Here is a 17282-nt window from a genome sequence, read left to right as displayed (position 1 = left end):
TGTATCAAAACTATGAAAAATTCGATATGATTAAATGTTTTATTGAATGTAATGAAAATGCAAGAGAGAAGAAGAAGAAGCCGAGATATCGACCTTCAAAGTTTGGGTTTTTTCATTTCGAATTTTTTCACCAAAAATTGATTTTTTTCGAAATCAAACTAAGTATACCAGCGTCTTATTTGGGTCACCTAGATTACGAAAACACCGGGTTATAACAGGATCCGAGCAGAACTAAGGGAATGAGAGCACTTTGAAAATCCTGAAAAAGTCGTTTTCGACGTCCGTTTTTGAGGCCAAAAATGGGCATCAAAAATGCCATATCTCGGCTATCGTAAGAGCTACGACCTTGCGGATGGTCTCGTTGGATTCAGAATGACGAAACTAAGACAAAACCGTTGGAATTTTCCCGATAGCTCCCATAGAAGCCGAGATATCGACCTTCAAAGTTTGAGTTTTTTCATTTTTCGGGTATACCCCCCCGTATCGAATTTTTTCACCAAAAATTGATTTTTTTCGAAATCAAACTAAGTATACCAGCGTGTTATTTGGGTCACCTAGATTACGAAAACACCGGGTTATAACAGGATCCGAGCAGAACTAAGGGAATGAGAGCACTTTGAAAATCCTGAAAAAGTCGTTTTCGACGTCCGTTTTTGAGGCCAAAAATAGGCATCAAAAATGCCATATCTCGGCTATCGTAAGAGCTACGACCTTGCGGATGGTCTCGTTGGATTCAGAATGACGAAACTAAGACAAAACCGTTGGAATATGCTCGATAGCTCCCATAGAAGCCGAGATATCGACCTTCAAAGTTTGGTTTTTTTCATTTTTCGGGTATACCCCCCCGTATCGAATTTTTTCACCAAAAATTGATTTTTTTCGAAATCAAACTAAGTATACCAGCGTGTTATTTGGGTCACCTAGATTACGAAAACACCGGGTTATAACAGGATCCGAGCAGAACTAAGGGAATGAGAGCACTTTGAAAATCCTGAAAAAGTCGTTTTCGACGTCCGTTTTTGAGGCCAAAAATAGGCATCAAAAATGCCATATCTCGGCTATCGTAAGAGCTACGACCTTGCGGATGGTCTCGTTGGATTCAGAATGACGAAACTAAGACAAAACCGTTGGAATATGCTCGATAGCTCCCATAGAAGCCGAGATATCGACCTTCAAAGTTTGGTTTTTTTCATTTTTCGGGTATACCCCCCCGTATCGAATTTTTTCACCAAAAATTGATTTTTTTCGAAATCAAACTAAGTATACCAGCGTGTTATTTGGGTCACCTAGATTACGAAAACACCGGGTTATAACAGGATCCGAGCAGAACTAAGGGAATGAGAGCACTTTGAAAATCCTGAAAAAGTCGTTTTCGACGTCCGTTTTTGAGGCCAAAAATAGGCATCGAAAATGCCATATCTCGGCTATCGTAAGAGCTACGACCTTGCGGATGGTCTCGTTGGATTCAGAATGACGAAACTAAGACAAAACCGTTGGAATTTTCCCGATAGCTCCCATAGAAGCCGAGATATCGACCTTCAAAGTTTGGGTTTTTTCATTTTTCGGGTATACCCCCCCGTATCGAATTTTTTCACCAAAAATTGATTTTTTTCGAAATCAAACTAAGTATAGCAGCGTGTTATTTGGGTCACCTAGATTACGAAAACACCGGGTTATAACAGGATCCGAGCAGAACTAAGGGAATGAGAGCACTTTGAAAATCCTGAAAAAGTCGTTTTCGACGTCCGTTTTTGAGGCCAAAAATGGGCATCAAAAATGCCATATCTCAGCTATCGTAAGCGCTACGACCTTGCGGATGGTCTCGTTGGATTCAGAATGACGAAACTAAGACAAAACCGTTGGAATTTTCCCGATAGCTCCAATAGAAGCCGAGATATCGACCTTCAAAGTTTGGGTTTTTTCATTTTTCGGGTATACCCCCCCGTATCGAATTTTTTCACCAAAAATTGATTTTTTTCGAAATCAAACTAAGTATACCAGCGTGTTATTTGGGTCACCTAGATTACGAAAACACCGGGTTATAACAGGATCCGAGCAGAACTAAGGGAATGAGAGCACTTTGAAAATCCTGAAAAAGTCGTTTTCGACGTCCGTTTTTGAGGCCAAAAATGGGCATCAAAAATGCCATATCTCGGCTATCGTAAGAGCTACGACCTTGCGGATGGTCTCGTTGGATTCAGAATGACGAAACTAAGACAAAACCGTTGGAATATGCTCGATAGCTCCCATAGAAGCCGAGATATCGACCTTCAAAGTTTGGTTTTTTTCATTTTTCGGGTATACCCCCGTATCGAATTTTTTCACCAAAAATTGATTTTTTTCGAAATCAAACTAAGTATACCAGCGTGTTATTTGGGTCACCTAGATTACGAAAACACCGGGTTATAACAGGATCCGAGCAGAACTAAGGGAATGAGAGCACTTTGAAAATCCTGAAAAAGTCGTTTTCGACGTCCGTTTTTGAGGCCAAAAATAGGCATCAAAAATGCCATATCTCGGCTATCGTAAGAGCTACGACCTTGCGGATGGTCTCGTTGGATTCAGAATGACGAAACTAAGACAAAACCGTTGGAATTTTCCCGATAGCTCCCATAGAAGCCGAGATATCGACCTTCAAAGTTTGAGTTTTTTCATTTTTCGGGTATACCCCCCCGTATCGAATTTTTTCACCAAAAATTGATTTTTTTCGAAATCAAACTAAGTATACCAGCGTGTTATTTGGGTCACCTAGATTACGAAAACACCGGGTTATAACAGGATCCGAGCAGAACTAAGGGAATGAGAGCACTTTGAAAATCCTGAAAAAGTCGTTCTCGACGTCCGTTTTTGAGGCCAAAAATGGGCATCAAAAATGCCATATCTCGGCTATCGTAAGAGCTACGACCTTGCGGATGGTCTCGTTGGATTCAGAATGACGAAACTAAGACAAAACCGTTGGAATATGCTCGATAGCTCCCATAGAAGCCGAGATATCGACCTTCAAAGTTTGGTTTTTTTCATTTTTCGGGTATACCCCCCCGTATCGAATTTTTTCACCAAAAATTGATTTTTTTCGAAATCAAACTAAGTATACCAGCGTGTTATTTGGGTCACCTAGATTACGAAAACACCGGGTTATAACAGGATCCGAGCAGAACTAAGGGAATGAGAGCACTTTGAAAATCCTGAAAAAGTCGTTTTCGACGTCCGTTTTTGAGGCCAAAAATGGGCATCAAAAATGCCATATCTCGGCTATCGTAAGAGCTACGACCTTGCGGATGGTCTCGTTGGATTCAGAATGACGAAACTAAGACAAAACCGTTGGAATTTTCCCGATAGCTCCCATAGAAGCCGAGATATCGACCTTCAAAGTTTGGGTTTTTTCATTTTTCGGGTATACCCCCCCGTATCGAATTTTTTCACCAAAAATTGATTTTTTTCGAAATCAAACTAAGTATAGCAGCGTGTTATTTGGGTCACCTAGATTACGAAAACACCGGGTTATAACAGGATCCGAGCAGAACTAAGGGAATGAGAGCACTTTGAAAATCCTGAAAAAGTCGTTCTCGACGTCCGTTTTTGAGGCCAAAAATGGGCATGAAAAATGCCATATCTCGGCTATCGTAAGAGCTACGACCTTGCAGATGGTCTCGTTGGATTCAAAATGACGAAACTAAGACAAAACCGTTGGAATTTTCCCGATAGCTCCCATAGAAGCCGAGATATCGACCTTCAAAGTTTGGTTTTTTTCATTTTTCGGGTATACCCCCCCGTATCGAATTTTTTCACCAAAAATTGATTTTTTTCGAAATCAAACTAAGTATACCAGCGTGTTATTTGGGTCACCTAGATTACGAAAACACCGGGTTATAACAGGATCCGAGCAGAACTAAGGGAATGAGAGCACTTTGAAAATCCTGAAAAAGTCGTTTTCGACGTCCGTTTTTGAGGCCAAAAATGGGCATCAAAAATGCCATATCTCGGCTATCGTAAGAGCTACGACCTTGCGGATGGTCTCGTTGGATTCAGAATGACGAAACTAAGACAAAACCGTTGGAATATGCTCGATAGCTCCCATAGAAGCCGAGATATCGACCTTCAAAGTTTGGGTTTTTTCATTTTTCGGGTATACCCCCCCGTATCGAATTTTTTCACCAAAAATTGATTTTTTTCGAAATCAAACTAAGTATACCAGCGTGTTATTTGGGTCACCTAGATTACGAAAACACCGGGTTATAACAGGATCCGAGCAGAACTAAGGGAATGAGAGCACTTTGAAAATCCTGAAAAAGTCGTTCTCGACGTCCGTTTTTGAGGCCAAAAATAGGCATCAAAAATGCCATATCTCGGCTATCGTAAGAGCTACGACCTTGCGGATGGTCTCGTTGGATTCAGAATGACGAAACTAAGACAAAACCGTTGGAATATGCTCGATAGCTCCCATAGAAGCCGAGATATCGACCTTCAAAGTTTGGGTTTTTTCATTTTTCAGGTATACCCCCCCGTATCGAATTTTTTCACCAAAAATTGATTTTTTTCGAAATCAAACTAAGTATACCAGCGTGTTATTTGGGTCACCTAGATTACGAAAACACCGGGTTATAACAGGATCCGAGCAGAACTAAGGGAATGAGAGCACTTTGAAAATCCTGAAAAAGTCGTTTTCGACGTCCGTTTTTGAGGCCAAAAATGGGCATCAAAAATGCCATATCTCGGCTATCGTAAGAGCTACGACCTTGCGGATGGTCTCGTTGGATTCAGAATGACGAAACTAAGACAAAACCGTTGGAATATGCTCGATAGCTCCCATAGAAGCCGAGATATCGACCTTCAAAGTTTGGGTTTTTTCATTTTTCAGGTATACCCCCCCGTATCGAATTTTTTCACCAAAAATTGATTTTTTTCGAAATCAAACTAAGTATACCAGCGTGTTATTTGGGTCACCTAGATTACGAAAACACCGGGTTATAACAGGATCCGAGCAGAACTAAGGGAATGAGAGCACTTTGAAAATCCTGAAAAAGTCGTTTTCGACGTCCGTTTTTGAGGCCAAAAATGGGCATCAAAAATGCCATATCTCGGCTATCGTAAGAGCTACGACCTTGCGGATGGTCTCGTTGGATTCAGAATGACGAAACTAAGACAAAACCGTTGGAATATGCTCGATAGCTCCCATAGAAGCCGAGATATCGACCTTCAAAGTTTGGGTTTTTTCATTTTTCAGGTATACCCCCCCGTATCGAATTTTTTCACCAAAAATTGATTTTTTTCGAAATCAAACTAAGTATACCAGCGTGTTATTTGGGTCACCTAGATTACGAAAACACCGGGTTATAACAGGATCCGAGCAGAACTAAGGGAATGAGAGCACTTTGAAAATCCTGAAAAAGTCGTTTTCGACGTCCGTTTTTGAGGCCAAAAATGGGCATCAAAAATGCCATATCTCGGCTATCGTAAGAGCTACGACCTTGCGGATGGTCTCGTTGGATTCAGAATGACGAAACTAAGACAAAACCGTTGGAATTTTCCCGATAGCTCCCATAGAAGCCGAGATATCGACCTTCAAAGTTTAGGTTTTTTCATTTTTCGGGTATACCTCCCCGTATCGATTTTTTTCACCAAAAATTGATTTTTTTCGAAATCAAACTAAGTATACCAGCGTATTATTTGGGTCACCTAGATTACGAAAACACCGGGTTATAACAGGATCCGAGCAGGACTAAGGGAATGAGAGCACTTTGAAAATCCTGAAAAAGTCGTTTTCGACGTCCGTTTTTGAGGCCAAAAATGGGCATCAAAAATGCCATATCTCGGCTATCGTAAGAGCTACGACCTTGCGGATGGTCTCGTTGGATTCAGAATGACGAAACTAAGACAAAACCGTTGGAATATGCTCGATAGCTCCCATAGAAGCCGAGATATCGACCTTCAAAGTTTGGGTTTTTTCATTTTTCGGGTATACCCCCCCGTATCGAATTTTTTCACCAAAAATTGATTTTTTTCGAAATCAAACTAAGTATACCAGCGTGTTATTTGGGTCACCTAGATTACGAAAACACCGGGTTATAACAGGATCCGAGCAGAACTAAGGGAATGAGAGCACTTTGAAAATCCTGAAAAAGTCGTTTTCGACGTCCGTTTTTGAGGCCAAAAATAGGCATCAAAAATGCCATATCTCGGCTATCGTAAGAGCTACGACCTTGTGGATGGTCTCGTTGGATTCAGAATGACGAAACTAAGACAAAACCGTTGGAATATGCTCGATAGCTCTAATAGAAGCCGAGATATCGACCTTCAAAGTTTGGGTTTTTTCATTTTTCGGGTATACCCCCCCGTATCGAATTTTTTCACCAAAAATTGATTTTTTTCGAAATCAAACTAAATATACCAGCGTGTTATTTGGGTCACCTAGATTACGAAAACACCGGGTTATAACAGGATCCGAGCAGAACTAAGGGAATGAGAGCACTTTGAAAATCCTGAAAAAGTCGTTTTCGACGTCCGTTTTTGAGGCCAAAAATGGGCATCAAAAATGCCATATCTCGGCTATCGTAAGAGCTACGACCTTGTGGATGGTCTCGTTGGATTCAGAATGACGAAACTAAGACAAAACCGTTGGAATATGCTCGATAGCTCTAATAGAAGCCGAGATATCGACCTTCAAAGTTTGGGTTTTTTCATTTTTCGGGTATACCCCCCCGTATCGAATTTTTTCACCAAAAATTGATTTTTTTCGAAATCAAACTAAATATACCAGCGTGTTATTTGGGTCACCTAGATTACGAAAACACCGGGTTATAACAGGATCCGAGCAGAACTAAGGGAATGAGAGCACTTTGAAAATCCTGAAAAAGTCGTTTTCGACGTCCGTTTTTGAGGCCAAAAATGGGCATCAAAAATGCCATATCTCGGCTATCGTAAGAGCTACGACCTTGTGGATGGTCTCGTTGGATTCAGAATGACGAAACTAAGACAAAACCGTTGGAATATGCTCGATAGCTCTAATAGAAGCCGAGATATCGACCTTCAAAGTTTGGGTTTTTTCATTTTTCGGGTATACCCCCCCGTATCGAATTTTTTCACCAAAAATTGATTTTTTTCGAAATCAAACTAAATATACCAGCGTGTTATTTGGGTCACCTAGATTACGAAAACACCGGGTTATAACAGGATCCGAGCAGAACTAAGGGAATGAGAGCACTTTGAAAATCCTGAAAAAGTCGTTTTCGACGTCCGTTTTTGAGGCCAAAAATGGGCATCAAAAATGCCATATCTCGGCTATCGTAAGAGCTACGACCTTGTGGATGGTCTCGTTGGATTCAGAATGACGAAACTAAGACAAAACCGTTGGAATATGCTCGATAGCTCTAATAGAAGCCGAGATATCGACCTTCAAAGTTTGGGTTTTTTCATTTTTCGGGTATACCCCCCCGTATCGAATTTTTTCACCAAAAATTGATTTTTTTCGAAATCAAACTAAATATACCAGCGTGTTATTTGGGTCACCTAGATTACGAAAACACCGGGTTATAACAGGATCCGAGCAGAACTAAGGGAATGAGAGCACTTTGAAAATCCTGAAAAAGTCGTTTTCGACGTCCGTTTTTGAGGCCAAAAATGGGCATCAAAAATGCCATATCTCGGCTATCGTAAGAGCTACGACCTTGTGGATGGTCTCGTTGGATTCAGAATGACGAAACTAAGACAAAACCGTTGGAATATGCTCGATAGCTCCCATAGAAGCCGAGATATCGACCTTCAAAGTTTGGGTTTTTTAATTTTTCGGGTATACCCCCGTATCGAATTTTTTCACCAAAAATTGATTTTTTTCGAAATCAAACTAAGTATATCAGCGTGTTATTTGGGTCACCTAGATTACGAAAACACCGGGTTATAACAGGATCCGAGCAGAACTAAGGGAATGAGAGCACTTTGAAAATCCTGAAAAAGTCGTTTTCGACGTCCGTTTTTGAGGCCAAAAATGGGCATCAAAAATGCCATATCTCGGCTATCGTAAGAGCTACGACCTTGTGGATGGTCTCGTTGGATTCAGAATGACGAAACTAAGACAAAACCGTTGGAATATGCTCGATAGCTCTAATAGAAGCCGAGATATCGACCTTCAAAGTTTGGGTTTTTTCATTTTTCGGGTATACCCCCCCGTATCGAATTTTTTCACCAAAAATTGATTTTTTTCGAAATCAAACTAAATATACCAGCGTGTTATTTGGGTCACCTAGATTACGAAAACACCGGGTTATAACAGGATCCGAGCAGAACTAAGGGAATGAGAGCACTTTGAAAATCCTGAAAAAGTCGTTTTCGACGTCCGTTTTTGAGGCCAAAAATGGGCATCAAAAATGCCATATCTCGGCTATCGTAAGAGCTACGACCTTGTGGATGGTCTCGTTGGATTCAGAATGACGAAACTAAGACAAAACCGTTGGAATATGCTCGATAGCTCTAATAGAAGCCGAGATATCGACCTTCAAAGTTTGGGTTTTTTCATTTTTCGGGTATACCCCCCCGTATCGAATTTTTTCACCAAAAATTGATTTTTTTCGAAATCAAACTAAATATACCAGCGTGTTATTTGGGTCACCTAGATTACGAAAACACCGGGTTATAACAGGATCCGAGCAGAACTAAGGGAATGAGAGCACTTTGAAAATCCTGAAAAAGTCGTTTTCGACGTCCGTTTTTGAGGCCAAAAATGGGCATCAAAAATGCCATATCTCGGCTATCGTAAGAGCTACGACCTTGTGGATGGTCTCGTTGGATTCAGAATGACGAAACTAAGACAAAACCGTTGGAATATGCTCGATAGCTCTAATAGAAGCCGAGATATCGACCTTCAAAGTTTGGGTTTTTTCATTTTTCGGGTATACCCCCCCGTATCGAATTTTTTCACCAAAAATTGATTTTTTTCGAAATCAAACTAAATATACCAGCGTGTTATTTGGGTCACCTAGATTACGAAAACACCGGGTTATAACAGGATCCGAGCAGAACTAAGGGAATGAGAGCACTTTGAAAATCCTGAAAAAGTCGTTTTCGACGTCCGTTTTTGAGGCCAAAAATGGGCATCAAAAATGCCATATCTCGGCTATCGTAAGAGCTACGACCTTGTGGATGGTCTCGTTGGATTCAGAATGACGAAACTAAGACAAAACCGTTGGAATATGCTCGATAGCTCCCATAGAAGCCGAGATATCGACCTTCAAAGTTTGGGTTTTTTAATTTTTCGGGTATACCCCCGTATCGAATTTTTTCACCAAAAATTGATTTTTTTCGAAATCAAACTAAGTATATCAGCGTGTTATTTGGGTCACCTAGATTACGAAAACACCGGGTTATAACAGGATCCGAGCAGAACTAAGGGAATGAGAGCACTTTGAAAATCCTGAAAAAGTCGTTTTCGACGTCCGTTTTTGAGGCCAAAAATGGGCATCAAAAATGCCATATCTCGGCTATCGTAAGAGCTACGACCTTGTGGATGGTCTCGTTGGATTCAGAATGACGAAACTAAGACAAAACCGTTGGAATATGCTCGATAGCTCTAATAGAAGCCGAGATATCGACCTTCAAAGTTTGGGTTTTTTCATTTTTCGGGTATACCCCCCCGTATCGAATTTTTTCACCAAAAATTGATTTTTTTCGAAATCAAACTAAATATACCAGCGTGTTATTTGGGTCACCTAGATTACGAAAACACCGGGTTATAACAGGATCCGAGCAGAACTAAGGGAATGAGAGCACTTTGAAAATCCTGAAAAAGTCGTTTTCGACGTCCGTTTTTGAGGCCAAAAATGGGCATCAAAAATGCCATATCTCGGCTATCGTAAGAGCTACGACCTTGTGGATGGTCTCGTTGGATTCAGAATGACGAAACTAAGACAAAACCAGCGTGTTATTTGGGTCACCTAGATTACGAAAACACCGGGTTATAACAGGATCCGAGCAGAACTAAGGGAATGAGAGCACTTTGAAAATCCTGAAAAAGTCGTTTTCGACGTCCGTTTTTGAGGCCAAAAATGGGCATCAAAAATGCCATATCTCGGCTATCGTAAGAGCTACGACCTTGTGGATGGTCTCGTTGGATTCAGAATGACGAAACTAAGACAAAACCGTTGGAATATGCTCGATAGCTCCCATAGAAGCCGAGATATCGACCTTCAAAGTTTGGGTTTTTTAATTTTTCGGGTATACCCCCGTATCGAATTTTTTCACCAAAAATTGATTTTTTTCGAAATCAAACTAAGTATATCAGCGTGTTATTTGGGTCACCTAGATTACGAAAACACCGGGTTATAACAGGATCCGAGCAGAACTAAGGGAATGAGAGCACTTTGAAAATCCTGAAAAAGTCGTTCTCGACGTCCGTTTTTGCCATCAAAAATGCCATATCTCGGCTATCGTATGAGCTACGATCTTGCGGATGGTCTCGTTGGATTCAGAATGACGAAACTAAGACAAAACCGTTGGAATATAACGACGATGTCAGGTCTATTATGGTCAACTGTCTATCCGTCGTTATCGGTCGATGCCCAGTAGAGCAGCATTAAGGGTGTTACTAAAATTGCTTATGGCTCGTATTCATATTATTGTAGACAAGTCTTGAGGAGACCACTTTAGAGTTCGGTTGTTGGTAAATAATTTTAGAAGGTTGATTGCCGCTACCTAGATAGGCGTTGTTTGCAGTTGATCAGCAACCTGCAATGATATATGAGCCGTTCAGCGGAAAAGTGGTCTAACTCCCTTAAAGTAGAAATTAAGAAAATTGATATTTTGCATCTGGATGAATTAAAAAATCGCAGTAACATATTCTTTACTTTTTTGTACAGGGTGGGCCAATTTAGACGTTTTCTTATGGGAAGTCATGTCCCTGTTAGAGATAAAAAAATGTTGACCTCCATTCTCCGGGCTCAAATTTTAAAAGAAGTTTATTGAAGCAAATGAAATTTTGCTATAGTAAACAGTTTGGCCGCTAGAGGGCGTTTCTGAAATTTGGTCATTTTCGTTTTTCGGCTATGGCTGCTGTGTTTTTAAAGATAAATGATTTCTGTAAAGACTTTCTTATAGCACTTTTAAGCGCTTAACATGCTCATGATATTTAAATGTATACAGGGTGCTTCATTATTAATTTTTCTTTTTTTTTTTTTTTAATGGAATGCATATTATTTTTTTGCATTTTCTTGTAGCCCTTAAAATTCCCTTTTCAAATATATATAACACTTATAATCTAAATTCATTAGTTTAGGAGATATAAATAGATTTCTTAAGTATCAATAAATTATAATGCCGTGCCATTTATAACGCCTAAAAAACAGAGTAGGCGGGTGACACAATTGCGGGTGAAACAATTGCGTAAAGGGTTGAGTAGGCGGTTGTCAAACTGTTTTGAGTAATACGTCATTTTGACATAAACAAGCTTATTTTCATAATCTGTTTTACTTTGTATTTCTTTTATGTGATAAGCACAATGTATCAAAACTATGAAAAATTCGATATGATTAAATGTTTTATTGAATGTAATGAAAATGCAAGAGAGGCCTGTAATTTATATCAACGACGATATCCAGAACGGGGGCAGCCACATAGTACGCTGTTTGAGAAATTAAAAAGAAACCTTATTAATTTTGGTTCTTTTGCTAAACCGCGAAGAAATGCTAATAATAATATAAATGACGATCAAGAACTATTGGATATAACAGTTTTGGGCGCAATTGAAAATAACTCTAATCTATCCACCCGGAAATTGGAAGTAGAAACTGGTGTGCCAAGGACCTCTGCAAGACGGATTTTAAAAAATATTGGTATAAAGCTTATCGAACCCGAAAAGTTCATCATCTCTTTCCTGCGGATCGTGATAGAAGATTGGAATTCTGTCGGTGGTATTTGCGAAAGTGTGGTCAAGATACAACATTTGGCTACAATTGTATTTGGACGGATGAAGCATCGATTAGTAGTGTAGGGATTTTTAATAGGTATAATAGGTATACCTGGGCTCGAGCAAATCCTCACGCAACGGTGGCTGTAAGAAATCAAGGCCGTTACAGTTTTAGTGTATGGGTAGGCATATTTCGTGGCAGATTTATTGGTCCCTATATTTATGATGGACAGTTAAATTCAGAGCGATATTTAAAAATTCTGCAAACGCAAGTTGAGCGCTTCCTAGAGGAATTGCCTCTAGCCCAGCAGAGGCATCCTATATTTTTCCAGCAGGATGGTGCGCCACCGCACAATTCTAGAGTGGTCAGTAATTATTTAAATGAGCAGTTTGGTGAGCAGTGGATAGGAAATCAAGGTCCAATACGTTGGCCGCCTAGATCCCCTGACTTAACACCCTTAGATTTTTATCTTTGGGGAAGAATAAAAGACTTGATATACCAACAGCCAATTACTTCAAGAGTAATGTTGGAAGAAGCTTTACATAATGCATTTGCAACAATAACAAATATTGAATTAAGAAACGCTGTTGATAATGTTGAAAAACGTAGCCGCTGGTGCATTGATCAGGAAGGAGCTCAGTTTGAACACTTGTTATAAGTACGTAATATATAGAGTTGCAGTTTTAGTTAAAATATCAATAAAAAAATAAAATCTGGTTTTTACTTTTTGTTTGTTAGTTCATATTCTAAGTTTAAAATAAATAAATAAATAAATACTTTTTTTTTTTTACAGTATTATTTTGTTTTTATAACTGTATAAATTTGTCCATTAATATAATTAATATTTAATAAAACAGGAGCTATTGTTTAATTTACTTTTGATTTTTAAAAGCGCTTACTGAAGTATCACAAATAAAAAATACAGAACCTATAACGTCCTTTTTTAATCTTTGAGTGTCTTAAATAACTGCACTTATTTTTAATAAGGACGTTGATATCGCAGGCCCTTAAATTCTCATTATATTTGATAAAACATCTAATCATATGGAATTTTTTGGAAAATTGATACGTTTTTGGATTCTAATATCAAAATATAAATACAAAGGAAAACATAGATTATAAAAACAAGTTTGTTTATGTAAATATTAAGCTTCACTTATAGCAGTTTAAAACACGCCTACTCTTCCGTTTACGCGATTAAAATGGCGGGTCATTACCTACGTGTTTTTAATATTTAAGAAATTTATTTATATATCGTAAACTATTAAATTTAGATTGTTAGTGTTATATATATTTGAAAAGGGAATTTTAAGGGCTACAAGAAAATGCAAAAAAATAATATGCATTCCATTTAAAAAAAAAAAAAAAAGAAAAATTAATAATGAAGCACCCTGTATAAATTTAAATATCATGAGCATGTTAAGCGCTTAAAAGTGCTATAAGAAAGTCTTTACAGAAATCATTTATCTTTAAAAACACAACAGCCATAGCCGAAAAACGAAAATGACCAAATTTCAGAAACGCCCTCTAGCGGCCAAACTGTTTGCCATAGCAAAATTTCATTTGCTTCAATAAACTTCTTTTAAAATTTGAGCCCGGAGAATGGAGGTCAAAATTTTTTTATCTCTAACAGGGACATGACCCATAAGAAAACGTCTAAATTGGCCCACCCTGTACATATTGATAATAATCCTGTACTAAAATTTCATATGGTAAACATTTTTACTGATTGCGCCCATTAATTACATTTTTGCCGCCCAATGTCATTCTTCACTTTTCCTCGTAAAAGTTAACCAAATTTCACAATATTGATGAGCCAAAGAAAAATAATAGCTGTAGTATGTTTACTATGATATCTATTACTGATGAAAGTGTTCAAAAAGTATAGAGCTTGACGAGCAAAACATTACTACTACTTATCTTACATACTAAACTTACAGTAAGGAGAGTAAGAACAAGTTATTAAACAAATTAATCTTCATCAGAATCGGATAATGGACCACTGTCAACAGCATCTTCTTTTGTCAGTAAGTCCAGGAAAAACTGATGCTGAATCGGGGGAATCCACTGAAGAAGTTCTATCATATCTCTTTTCTTAGCTACAGTAACTGATCTACACACTACGTACCATAACACTAAAAAAACCTGACTAAACAAGAAAAAGCGAGTTTAATAGGACCTGGCGCGACATCGGAACAGCGTGGTGCCTTGACTTATTCCAGTTTTTGACTGAATATATTACACCAGTGGAAACATAATAATTGGTATAACTCAAAAATTAAAAAATACTGACATATACCGCTTTTCCTCTAAGCGGCTCATATTCTATCGACCACTGTATTAAATGTTTTGCATTTATCTTCGACTTCAAGTTGAAGGCATCTCTAATTGTCATCATCTCCTAATTTCGCGCCTTTATTACTCTATCTTGGATGACCATAGAGAAACCCTCGGTCTCTGGGTATAGGCAACCAACTCTAAGCCATGCTAACAAAGACGGTTTGACAACATTATACAGCTATAAACTCTTTGGGATCTGGTCATGTAAAGCCTGTTCCATCCATGCAGCTGGGTCTTCCTGGGCTGTCAATATCATTAATGTATGATTGGATTTAAGGAGTCATTGTTTCAAATTTTGCTCTTGGGTTCTGCATAACTTTGAGATATTCACCATCGCCCGACCACCTTTTTTACAAGACAGATAAAGCCTTTCTGTTGATGCATTTGTGTGTAGACATCGAAACTTGGTCAGTATTCTAGCTCACTTAGATCAGTCAAATTTAAAATCCTAAAAGTGTAGGTCAGTGTAGGTTCTGCCCAAATTAGGGCAACGATTTAATTTGTGGCGGAGTGTTTGGTATTTAAAATCTTGAACACTCTCTTCTTAAATTTTTTGGAAATTTTTGTTGTTGATGGTAAATATTTATATAAGTTGTAGTCAATACGTTGATTTTGTGGCATTTCTAAATATTTATAATTACCTTCTGGCTGTATATTTTTAATGTCCTTGTACTATTAGGATCTTTAAATATAAATATTTATTTACTTTTGCAAGTTTGTTCATGTAATTTTTCGGTGTCTGACCCCGCATTCCTTTATTTATAAATTATTAATAATATACATACACTACAGTCCTAAAACTGGTCTATTTGGTTTTCCACTACGTCTTTCTTGATGTTTACAATATCGCACTTATTGAGTTTAAATGACATGCATGTCACTGCTGAATATCTTAATAATGTTAATTAAAATAAAAAAAGTATAGTTCCCTCTGATTTTGTTCTCTTCGTAAAGTTCCAAATCATCAACGTATAACAGGTGAGATAACTTGTGATTGTTTTTGTTTGTATTCAGCATGCATCCTATATTTGTATTATTAAGGAGTATTTAATACTAGGCAGAACCATATCGGTGATAAAGAATCTCCTTGGAAAATTCCTCTGGAAATTTTTACTTTACCGGCGTTATTGTTATTTAGAAGAATTGGTTCTCCAAGTGCCCCTAAGCTAATGGAGCACCTCTCTCACTTTGGGACATATCTTGTAGATTTCCAGTAGTTTCAGAGGGATAGAATCAAAGGCCTTGGGATAATCAATGTAGCGTACATTTACATTTTTTTTGGTGTGGGCTTGTTTTATAACCAATGCATCAATAGAAAGTTGGTGGTTACACCTAAATGACCCTCGGATACAACCTTTTTGACGTAAACACGAAGTGACGTTAATAGTTTGTATATTCAAATTCAAAATAAATTTATTTATCGATAAAAGTACAAACCTAATTATCAATTTACAATAAATAAACCATTATGATAAATAGAACCATGCCTCGATTATGAAACCGTTAGCACAGGTGCAAACCTGTGTAGCAAGGCCCTTTTTTAAAAAAAAATAAAAACAAATAATAATAATAACTATTAACCTGGCCAATATAAGTACTTTTCTTAATTCGAATTTATTTTTTTGTAAAGTAAAAGAAATACCAGAGGGAGGTAGGTAGACGTGCAAGGGGTGCAAAGGAAAACGTGGCATGTAAGAAATGCTACTTGTAAAGAAATTTTAGATAACGGCGAGCGGATACCAAAGCCTTATAAAAAATGTATACAGCCATTTTGAGGATTTTTAACACCTTAATTGTATTTGTTGAATAGAAGTCCATATTTTGTAGGAGAATGTGAATATAAAGATTACAAATAGGGGAAGTCTTTATCGGGAATAAAAATTGTTGTTTTTTATTCCCGATAACGGGTAATTTTTGTTTTATTTGGTGAACGTATATGTTTTTTGTAATGTTCAGTATCTGATGACGGCTGTTTACACAGCCGAAATGCATAATACATTTACCTAAGTGACCTTTATGCATTTTTCTTGGAGATAAAGACTTCCCCTATTTGTAATCTTTAATTGTATTTATTTCAAATTAAATTAAGCATTCCATTGCTCTTTTTCAAAGGCAATTATATTTCTCAAGGCAATTTATAACAAAGTTGAAAGGCTACAAAAACAAAAGATTTTTGAAAATTTGGGTTTCTTTGCTGTGGGACTCTAAATAAATTTATAAATCTAGTGTTATACATATGAATATGATTTTAAAATTATTTACCAAATATAGAGGCTCTCCAGTTTTTAAAATGTGATAAATGAAGGTGTACACATGGCATATTCTACAATTTTTCATATTCAAAATAAAATTGTTATTTAAATAGGGAGTAATATGATTCCTAAATGGTATTTTGAATGCAAAACGCATATAGCAGTTTTGGAGTTTTTGTATAGAGTAAGCAGTTGTTTCAGTCAAGGAATCAGAATACAAAACATCACAGTAATCGAGCAAAGAGAGACCTAGTGAATTACATAAATAATATTTAATATTAGATGGTAAATAGTTTTTTTATGCCTATATATGCAATTTTAAGTTTATTTTTGATATAAGTTTGAAATGTAATACCACTCTCAAAATACACGCCCAGATTTTTGACCTCATTGACTACTGGTAGCTGAACATTTCGAGTCTGTGCATGAAAATTGGGAAAAGCCTCAAAAGCACTTTTGCCACAACCCAGTATTATTGCTTAAGATTTGGAAGCATTTAGTTTTAAGTTGTGATCCTGTGAAAAGTTATCAACACTTTTTAAATCCCGATTAAACTGAAATTTAGCTATAGGAACATTTTGATGAAAACGAAAGATATAGTTGGGAATAATCCGCATATTGCTGTAATGTTGAGTGTTTTACACAAGATATCATGTCAGCAACGTATAAAGAAAAGAGCAATGGGCCCAAAATGGAACCTTGCGGGACACCCGTAGATACAATGTGGTAACTTAATTTTTCAGTGCAAAATTCCTTATTAAGAACTACGCAGTGAGCTCTGCCAGCTAAATAAGACCTA

The 17282-nt window shown here is 37.6% G+C and overlaps 1 protein-coding gene and 1 long non-coding RNA gene across 3 annotated transcripts in view; one reads left to right on the top strand and one right to left on the bottom strand.

Annotated features, from left to right (window-relative positions):
• Positions 1-17282, top strand: part of LOC126740856 (intermembrane lipid transfer protein Vps13D) — a 261585-nt gene that overhangs the window by 125910 nt on the left and 118393 nt on the right. The window lies entirely within an intron of this gene.
• LOC126740865 (uncharacterized) lies at positions 2847-6348 on the bottom strand. The gene is made up of 3 exons (XR_007662043.1): positions 6200-6348; positions 4370-5467; positions 2847-3271 (listed from the first exon to the last, which is right to left on the bottom strand). It is a non-coding gene; the product is annotated as an uncharacterized LOC126740865 (long non-coding RNA).

This window comes from Anthonomus grandis, chromosome 10, assembly GCF_022605725.1.
Source record: "Anthonomus grandis grandis chromosome 10, icAntGran1.3, whole genome shotgun sequence".
Classification (NCBI taxonomy): Eukaryota; Metazoa; Arthropoda; class Insecta; order Coleoptera; family Curculionidae; genus Anthonomus; species Anthonomus grandis.
This window is presented reverse-complemented; position numbering and strand designations above follow the sequence as displayed.